The sequence below is a fragment of the Pecten maximus genome, chromosome 19, assembly GCF_902652985.1.
Source record: "Pecten maximus chromosome 19, xPecMax1.1, whole genome shotgun sequence".
Lineage (NCBI taxonomy): Eukaryota > Metazoa > Mollusca > Bivalvia > Pectinida > Pectinidae > Pecten > Pecten maximus.
Window position 1 is genome coordinate 1,053,047 of NC_047033.1, and position 11,360 is coordinate 1,064,406.

An 11,360-nucleotide genomic window follows, 5' to 3' on the forward strand; every position below is an offset into this window, starting at 1 on the left:
ACAGTCTCAAATCTTAAATATGCATAATTAATGACAAATTAAGGCAAAGAATCATTGCGCTAGAGACTTGGTTTTGGATTTTCTAACATGCCATGAATATACATGTATACGGTTATCAAAGGACGGCTTCCTCTGTGTGAGAGATATACGCATGCGCTATGTCAGCCTGTTGCTTGGAAGACTGCAGTGTTTTCAAAAGCTTTGAAGAAATATAGATAACTATTAAGGAAAAAATGGTTCCATGCAGTACAGAAATGGTAGGGTGTGTCTTTGCTTCCATTAAACGCAGATAAGAATTAAATGTAAATTATCCCAAATATCCCATTGACACCATCCATCGCCATACTGATAAAAAAACGTGGACATAGTCATAATCCATTCCGATCCATCGTATAGGGGTGAATCGTCGTGTATATCCAGAACATGTTGCGCAAAAATCAATCAAATATGTCACTTCGATCAAACAATCTTTAATGTAATCGATAAATTAAGCAATCGTTTATAAAAATGAATGTTGTCTTGTGTGGTCTGGTCTAAGAACAAGTTGTGTGATGAGTTTTTATCTTTCTGTCTTCATTCTATTTATTTTGTAAATGTGCAATTGGTTGCTCAAAAATGATTACAAATATTGATTTATCAAAATTTACAACAAACTACCGAAATGCAAACCTATAACGAAAATTATTACTTGAAATCGATCAGACGAAGAGAAAATACGAAGAAAAAATATAATTTGCATACAATTCCTTAATCCTTCAAAATAACTGCAAGAAAACCAGGCATTAACCCGCCATACATGTCTACCTTTGGTAACTGACGTCATCTCTGTTTCCAGTATGCGTGGTAACTGACGTCTTTACTGTGTGCAGTATGTGTGGTAACTGACGTCATTGTTGTGTGCAGTATGAGTGGTAACTGATGGCATTACTGTGGCCATTATTTGTAGTGACTGACGTCATCACTGTATCCAGTATTTGTAGTGACTGACGTCATCACTGTGTCCAGTATTTGTAGTGATTGACGTCATCACTGTGTCCAGTATGTGTGGTAATTGACGTCAGCACTATGTCCAGTACATATGGAAACTAATGTCTAATGTCTTCACTCTTTCCAGTATATATGTTAACTGACGTCGTCATTTTGACCCGTATTTGTAGTGACTGGCGTCACCAATGTGTCCAGTATATGTGGTAGCTGACGTTAGCAAAGTATCAAATACAAGTGGTTACTGACGTCTAGACTGTGTCTAGTATTATCACTGACTGACGTCATCAATGTGTCCAGTATATGTGGTAACTGATGTTATCACTTTGTCCAGTACATGTGGTTACTAACGTCATCAATGTTTACAGTACATGTAGTTACTGACATCATCAATGTTTACAGTACATTTAGTTTCTGACGTCATCATTCTGTCTAGTATAATTATGTGGTTACTGACGTCATCAATGTGTCAAGTATTTGTAGTGACTGACGTTATCATTGTGTCCGGTATATTTGGTTACTGACATCATCACTGTGTCTAGTAAATGTGGTTACTGACGTCAAATAAATATATTACAATATTTTAATTACTTTCAGGAACATTTAAACTGAATGGTCCTTAAATGTAGAAATATTTACGTCAGACTCTCAGTGCATTAAAATACCTCCTCTTGAAAAGGCTTTTAACTCTGCTTCTTGGAAGTTCTCGATTTTTTTTAATTTTGGGAAGATATCACGAAATGGGTGAAAGTTATGTAAAACAATTCAAGCGCAGCTATTAATACATTAATATTTAGGGTCCCTTTTTTCGAAATAGGGAGAGGCTGAAGGTAGGGAGACCCAATTGCACCATATATATTTAAAAAGTGTGCTGGAATTTTAGCCATTAAAATAAGGAACAATAATGATATAAAAGGTATTGATATTGATAGTATTCCTATTTTACTGTCTAAATATGCTGATGGCACTTCACTGATCTTGGACGGAATAGAGGAAGCCCTTAAAGAATCCATTGATGAATCAAAATCTTTTGCAAAAATATCAGGATTAAACATAAATGTATCTAAAACCCAGGCAATTCGGATTGGAATCCAGAAATATAGTGATTAAGTTGTCTACCCTGAATTGAATCTATAGTGGGGAAATCAAACATTTACACTTTTAGGAAGTGAGTTTCATGTTGACCTACATCGAATACCTAAACTAAATTATGATAAAATGTTAATAATATCAAAGGCACTTATTACAACTTTGGAAAGACGAGTTTTAATTTGAATAGGTAGAATTCATATTATAAAGGCATTATTAATTTTGCAGTTCAATCATCTCTTTATTTCCTTGCAAAATTCAGATGATAACTTTCGGGAAAAAAATAAACACATAACTGTACTGTTTTCTATGGAAAAGTAAAATAGATAAGGTGAAAAGAGATGTAACTATTAAAACTACATTGATTGGGGTTAAAAACAATACATGTAAAGTCATTCATTGAATCTTTGAAGCTAACATGGTTAAATAGTTTTATTTCATCTGTTAGACTCGTTTTCATTGTTAGAAAATAAATGTTATTTCTTCATAGCCCGAAAAAAATACGTCATTTTAATGGCGTAATACACGTAGAACTACTTTTGACGTCGTCTGACTACGACTATCAATATGCCGTTCAACGTCGGAAATTTCGGATTGGATATCGAACAGAATATCGAATATAAAGTCATCGGAGATACCGAACTTTATATAAAATCTTCAGAGATACCGAACTCTATGCAGTTTTATCATTTTTTAAGCTGCTTCTAATGAAATCCCCCCCCCCCCCCCCCCCAAAAAAAGGGGGGCAATTGGGAAATGAACGAAAAATTAGAAGACTGTGAGATGTAAAAGAAATTGATTTCAATTGAAATTTTGATTACACAGACCAGGAATTGAACCTGGATCCCTCGGACATGAAGATCGAGTACTCTACATTGAGCTACCTTTTGTCTAAAATTTCATAAAAAATCTGTATAGGCTACTGTATGTCCATAATTGAGTTTTAAAAACTATCATCGACAATTATTACTTAATTCAGATCGAAACTTACCTTCATCAGAATGTAAATCCAGTAATCCTCGGACTGATAGACCTATCGATACACTTTTTCTTATGTGGCCTATAACTCCATTCCAAATATTAACACCTGAAGATAACACAGAATATGTCACTCTGTCGCACGAAACAAAACAAAAAATCACCAGGGCGGTCTAGCATTGACGCATCGTCCAAAGAATGTATGCCACTGGAAATATCCGTTGTCCTGTAGCCTACAATACAGTCGGAACTAACTTCTTGCTTCTGATGCGAAACATCTATCTTTTTCTATTCAATCACTGTGACAAAGACGCAATAACTCATATAGACTCATTTGAATGTTTGTACACTAAAACACAACTTGAACAGTACCAGTTAGCGAGATTGATGGCGTATATTTCCGAAATCGCCTGTTGTGCAAATGCTTACACCGCCCATTATTTACGGGCCACTAGTACTCAGACACATTAGGTACAATTCCGGTCATCGTAACGAAAGCTCTATCAGAAGCTACGGTCGAGAATGATCTGCAAACCAAAAACGTGTAATCGGCAACACTTAAGCTTCGATTACCAATAAAAACTGCGACCATAATCAATATGGCGTAGGCACACTTGTGGCCGCGGAAAATACAACTTGCCTTTGATACCGTCCAACTCATACGCCTCCTCGAGTAGCAACGTTCTGTCATCTGGAATGTTTTCAAACTCACCTCCCAATAACTGAGTGTTTAATTGCACTCACAAGGCTCCTACATACAAACATTCCAGTGTTTCTGATTTGTTAGCCTGCAGCACCGCGAGCTACTGTTGACTGTGCCATCAATGTTACTAGTGCGAACTGGATCAAACCGGTTCGGAATGCTCGTTTTCGCGGAAAATTTTAAAAACGCCACAGTTATTGGCCTCAATGAAGTGCTGCTGTAATATCAACGCGTTATAGTTATAAGATTAAGATTATAAGCATTATTCTCAATTTTTCGTTTTGGTTTATGAAGTCATAGACAATAAAAAAACGAATTGTCATTCTTCATAGACGCGAACGTCTATGAAGAATGCTCATCCGTTTTTGTTTTTTTTTTGTCTATGACTTCATAAACAAACGAAAAAAGATAATAATGCTGAAGGAAACCTTTTACAAGTTCAAGTAAATGGCAATTAATTCTTAGAACTTTTGTTGATGATCATATTATGGCTAGTTGTGGGACGGAATATATCTCAATATGTCACAATAACTGTAAACATCTATTCTGGAAAGATGTCTTTAAAACATGGATAAACCTATCTAATAACCACTATAGAGTATGTATTATCGAAATTGATACAATAAAGAACTTATTGTAATTAGCGACTTAATAAATAAAAACACTAATCCGTTTTTCTCCTTTGAAGAATTTCAACGGGTCTTTGATTTTAATAAAAACATCCTTACATATCAAGAACTTATTTCAGCTATTCGAAGACATATTCTTAAACAGGAATTATCATCTCCTACCTACCCGTTTATACCAATTCACATGGAAATACTTTTTCGCAGTAAAAAAAGGACAAAATACTTTAATTATGTAAAATAATGCAATATCCACTGGAAGGAACAAATGGGATGATATCTTCAACTTTGATAATAAAGCATGGAGAAAAATATACAAAATGACCTTTTTTAACCAAAACATTCAAAATTACAACGGCTACAATATACGTTTTATTAATCAACACATCTTGACAACAAATTCATCCACTCAAATCTAAGTTGATAAAGGGTATCACCAGGTCAGTAAAATTTAAGATGATATAGCGCATTACAAAGTCGGGGAAATCTAGATTGATCAATAGCATTACAAGGTCAGTAAATTCTATGTTGATATTGGGCATTACAAAGTTAGTAAATTGAAGGTTAAAATAGGGCATCACTCAGTCCCAAAGTCAAGAATGTTGCTAAACTAGAAAATAAAAGTTTAGATGTCTGAACATATCAAATTTGAACTGCAAGTCAATTATGATTTTATTTCAAAAACCGTTTCTCATAGTTCCATTTCATTCATATCAGGCCTGATTTGGACATTTTATTTTAAATCGCGCATATCATTAATCCATAAGGCTCATACCAGGTAGATATGACTTGTTCCATTTCGCCTATAAAACAACAACTAACAATAAGATACTACGTATCCTCGAAATGTTTGTCTGAATTTAGTAACTTCTCTATATTCAGCGTCCAATGCCTGCAAAATGTGATCATTATGATAGACTAACAAACGAGATGATACATAATGTTGGCTTAAGTGATGACGGACATAGGTACACCTATCACAGTTCATTGATCCTTCTTATAATTAACATGACGTGAGATAGAGTAATGAATCCCTCTCAGTTACTGCATAGACATTATACTTGATATAACTTCTATCTCTGGATGACGCGTAACTCTGATACATGAACTTGAAACAACATACAAAATGCTCTATATATCAGGTCATTATGATACACATAAATGTTTGGTTGCTTACACCAGGTTTTAAGTATCAGTTATGGAAACGGACCATTAATAGGAATGTCAAATTCGGTGTTACTAAACACCAGGGTAGTGTCGTGCAGTATAGAGACGTCGTTACACCTGTCCAGTAAAGAGTTTATTGGGGATAGAAATCGGTGATAGTATTTGAACTACACTTTTCAAATATACATACATCTGTTTCACTGCCATGTCACCGTGACAGGACGGGTATCGTTTATTAATTCAGTGGGATTATATATTATTGTTTATCTTCTTGTACCATCATTCAAAGATGACGACTGTGGGTAAGTATTCACCTTGTAATCTTTTGTTTCAAAAGTCCCAAGCAGAGGTTAATCATCTAACTAGTTGAGTCAACAGGGGTTCTTTATGAAATTAAATGTACATGCATTATTATATTATGTACCGTGAAGTGCATACGGACATTTTCATAAATGACTATTGTATGTTATTATTATTATGCTTATTATCATTATGTGTCAAACAATCATGTTTTATTGTCGAACACGCAAACAAATAACTAGCCGGATCAGTTTTACTCAAATCATATATATACTAGCAGAACAATGAAACGCCAGTTTATTTTTGACATTGATTATTGTATTATTTTGATGATGTGTTTATGGTGTTGGTTTCTCGAAAATAATGATTATTGTTACTGAATACATTTTGATGATATTTGTTGCCCTATCACAGACGGTTTTGCGTGAATACCCTAAAAAAGAAGGGTATCTTACGCCGTTTCCTGATACAAACCATTAGCGTGTGTGTCCACCCTTGTCATCAATCGCTAGACATACTGTGCTTAAAATAAACCCAATCAAGGTGTTCATTGCTCTTTAAGGGATACTGAATAAGGGCCTGTCTGAGTTGAGCGACGTTATACGGGGCGTTGACGTTCTTACTAACCCTAACGTATAGCTCGTCCCACATATGCTTGATTTTGGACATATGCTGTATGCTAGCCAATCAAGAACAGGAATTTAGATTTAAGCAAGAAAGTCACGATACACCCTGCAACATGAGGCCTCACGTTGTCCTGCTGCAAAGTAAGGTTACGTTGATGGATACTGCTATAACATTACTAAGGACGTGTGATATCCCTGTTCATACTATAACAAAAGTGGTTACGTAGGTGCGAGAGATGTATGTCTATATCTTCACGTCGCGTTTATCATCGCATTATCAGAGCAATGGACCTACCCCTATCGAATTCACTATATCGCGGAATTTTGCCTTGCAATCGCTTCGAAAACAATGTTTTGTAACAGAAATGTACTATTCTAATGATCGATTTCTAATGATTTTCCGTAATTTGAAGCGTACCCCAGATACATGTTTTCCTGAAAAAAATCTTCTGAACGCATGCCGCGTCAAATGATGTCCTGTTCGACTGAATTTTGACTAAAGAACATTTTCAAAATACACGAAGGAAGTTCAGTGTGAGTTTTTATTGCATTTAGACCACTTGTCTTAAAGTTATATTAGAGAAACCGAACATGCGTATCTTTTTTCGCTAATACAATTGTTATATTACATAAAGAGCTAACATTATTGTTCATGCCCAGCGAGGGCGAACATACGTTGAAACCTATAAACAAAAGCATATCACAAGACGATTACCAATTTGCCAGTTGAAAAGCTTCACACAATGTTGACACGGCAGACTTCTGTTAATTACTAACATTGAACGCTGTCATATCTCGGCAGTACGTATGAAAACCTTTAACGAATGGAATGTTCTAATGTTTAGTATAAGTTTTCAATCTACTTTGAATGAAATATATATAAATTACTATGACTAAGATATCTTTATACAGCAATTTTGAAGATACAAGCGTTCAATCGGGGAATTCCAATACGTTTTTGTGACATCTATGTGTTTTTCGTTTTCAATGATCAGGACGACAGTTATGTTCCTGGTGGTTCCATTGTCGCAAACGTAGTTAGTTATGTTTTTGAGAAATGATGTAGACTTGTATGGCGGGTGCGGCGGATGAAGAAGAAGACGTTTTATCTGAAAGAACATCTGGTCTTATTCTTCGTTGAAATATTACGTGCGATTGTATGCAAATCAATATTTTGCTTCGTATTTTGTAAGATTTTTGGTATCAAGATAAATCAACACACCTACAAAAAGAAGATTTATTGAACCCAGCAGCCAATAACAATATAGTTGTGTTTTAGGAATCGACACTAGTTCTTGAATCTGACACTTATCATACCATTCATTTCTGTCTGTAAACGTTGACCTGATATGTTGATGACATAAATGATTAGTTGATTAACGGAAACTGTGGTATCTTGTCTTCAGATCAACCTGTTGGGGATATACACGACGAACAGTCAGATCATCGGAAATCAGTCGAGCCCCCAGACGGTGGATGGGGATGGGTTGTGACCATCTCCAGTTTCTTCATCAGTATGGTGGTGGATGGTGTCAATGGAATATTTGGTATATTTTACTTGGAGTTCCTGTCATTGTTTGGTGGAAGCAAAGGAAAGACACAAGCTATCAATTCTGTTATGTATGGAACAGTTTTCTTATTAGGTATGTATGTTTCTTCATATCTTTTATCCATTATACAGTCTTCTAAACAAAAAGACACAGTGCGTGCACGTAGCACGCATACAGCAGAAGCCGTCCTTTGATATCATTTATGTTGGTAGGTTAAATTATCTAAATCTTCTATATCATTTCAGTGAATTTTTAAAACAACATTTCATCATGAAGTGGTGACTAGTTAACCACACTATGTAAATAGAGCTTACAGAGGCCATACTCAGTTCACAAATACATTATCAGCCTTTCACGAAAGGAGCGGTCGTCATCCATGAGACGATCCTTTTGCCGTTTTTTCACTTTTATTGCTATTGATTTTAATAGTTATTCAGTATCATTGTGTTTTTATTAGCATTCATATGTAGTAACATTGAAAGGTATAATGATTGTTATTCGTGATCTTTGCTATTTATTACCATTATCATTCATTAAAATGGTTAAACATGTTTTCCCTGTATTTTTCATATACGATATATGTTTATTGACTCAATAATTGTGTCCAGTATTTAAGGTTTCTGACGTCATTAATGTATCCCATTTCTATGGTTACTGACTGTATCAGTGTATCAAGTATCTGTGTTTATTGACGTCATCATTGTGTCCTGTATGTAAGGTTTCTGACGTCATTAATGTGTCCCGTGTCTATGGCTATTGGCCTTGTCAGTGTATCCAGTGTCTATGTTTATTGATGCTTTCAGTGTGTTCAGTATTTATTGTTACTGACGTAAATTGGCCTGAAATAAGAATCAATCCTAGTTACTATTTGGTGGTTTATAACCATTGGTATTTAGCTATTTATTTTCTGGCTGATAAGGACAATTTAACTGTTAGACAATAAAGTTTTGATTCTTGTTCGCTTTTCATAGTATCAAATAATTTTACAAAATTTATGTTATGTAATTTAAAATTCTTTCAAACTTTTTTTGTCAAACTATTATTGTTAAACATTGTGAATTCCAATCTTTTTGCAACAATTTAGATGTAATTGTCCCTTTAATCAGTATAACTAAAACCGATACAGTTTGTTGAGTACGTTTCGTTTAAAGCCCCATTAAGTGGAGTCGTTATGGAGAAATACGGTCATCGGAAAGTGGCAATCTGTGGAGGATTAATCTCCAGTACCGGATTATTTCTCTCCACGTTTTCACCAAACCTGGACGTCATGATCCTGCTGTATGGATTCTTTGGGGGTAAGACTGAAACAGAGGAATGCTTGATTTATTTAACATCCATTTCACTGAAAACATAAATAATGTTACTGCTCATTCTAGTCTCTGATTGTGCTAGTTTTATTATACTTCTGTATGGATTTGTTAGAGTTAAGCTAAGCAACATATCCTTTTGTCGCCAACTTGTTACGTACATTTTTGGGATGGCGCAACCTTAAACGATGTACGCACGATGCATTCAAGATATTATAAATGTAGAATTGTGTCATGTAGGCGAAGTTGTTCACAATGGGCGATCGAAACAAAGTGTTTACGATAGGTGTCGTGGTTGATAACGATTTAGGTCGATTAGGACTTGATTACAACAAGTTTTAGATCCTTTTCAACGACTTTGATAAATATATATACATGTATATATATATGGGGCAAAGAAGTAATTCCAACAGTGTAAACAATAAGGTTTGTTAAATTTTCGAGGCAATCCGCCCCTTTATCAAAACACAAAAAATTACAAATACAATCACATAATATATATAAGAAGTACTGGAAATACAATAAAATACAATAAGAATAATGTTTTAGTAACTGGAGAAACCACAATGAAACCTTCGGCAAAAGTGGGCCGAAGGCGGATACTAGCGTGACTGCATCGTGTTCAACACTAGAACGCTATGCGACATACGGCAGAGATATTTTGAATTCCCCCGCACGTGAAAGTATATCGAAGAGTTCAAAGACGATTCGTCCCTAAATACTGCTAGTGGACGACATTGCATTCATATAAAATATGTTGCATTATCGTCTCTACAGTGATTGATTAAATATCGTGTACAGAGTCTAAAAAACTTTAGAAAAATATGTTTTAGATCGTTAGAATTATAGAGAGTGGTGTGAAAAAACTACTACAAATATTTATCAAGACTGAAAATATAAGAAATACGAATGCCGAAGTGTCCCTACAGGACGCTACGGGAAACAGACGATTCGGACCAACTCGGACCAAGATGCTGTTGCATGATGTCGGGAGGCGACTAAATGTGAGTCTCAAAGAGCAACAATGAATGGATGCCCCAAAAAGTACAGCAATTATGAAAATTTTAACAAATTGAATAATTAACTAAATGAATAGTCAAATATAATGGTCAGATGGAGAGTACATCCAGAAGATGTCTTTAACGTTCGTTCATACCCCGAGGGTAGCAGGTTTGGAGATTGGTAATCCAGTATCTTTCTCTGGAACGACGTTTCGTTTCATTCCAGGTAGGACAGTGATCAATGGCGACCACCTGCATATCCTTCCAACTGTGACTAGGTAAATTGAAATGCCTTGCCACAGGAAAGTCTGGTCTGTTTTGCTTGATGGAGCAACGGTGATTGTTGATTCTGATGTTGAGCTTTGTGCTGGTTTCTCTAATATACTGCATTTTGCAATTTTTGCATGAGAGGAGATATACAACATTGGCTGATGTGCATGTCAGTGTTTGTAAAATGTGATAAACACGGTTGTTTATTACACATTTAAACGTGTGGACTCAGCCTATGGGCACAATTTGCACGTTTGTTTGCTGCATGTGTTGAAGGAGCCTGTTGTAACGACAGAGGCAGATGGATGTAATTTGCTGCTCACATCCAGATCTCCTACATTTTTTGGTCTACGATAGGCCAATAACGGTGGTTCTGGAAAGATCCGTCTGAGTGCAACTGACGACTCAATGATGCGCCAATGATTATGTAAAATGGAAGAAATAGACGGCAAGTTAGGATGGAATATGTCAAGTAGTAATAACGACAGTACAGACAAGTAAATTGTCGAATTTTCGAGGCAATCTGCCCCTTTATCAAGACACAGATAAATTACATACGATCACATATAGAACATGGAACAGTTACACAAATATAGTAGCTATAAACAACAAAAAATATCGTAATGTTGTAAAAATGATCCCCCTCGGCCGATACTTAATTCACCGATGGCCTATTATGATTAATAAGGAAACATCTTTGGTGGTGTACAGATGCTAAAAGTAAATGAATGAATGAATGAATGAATGAATAAATAAATA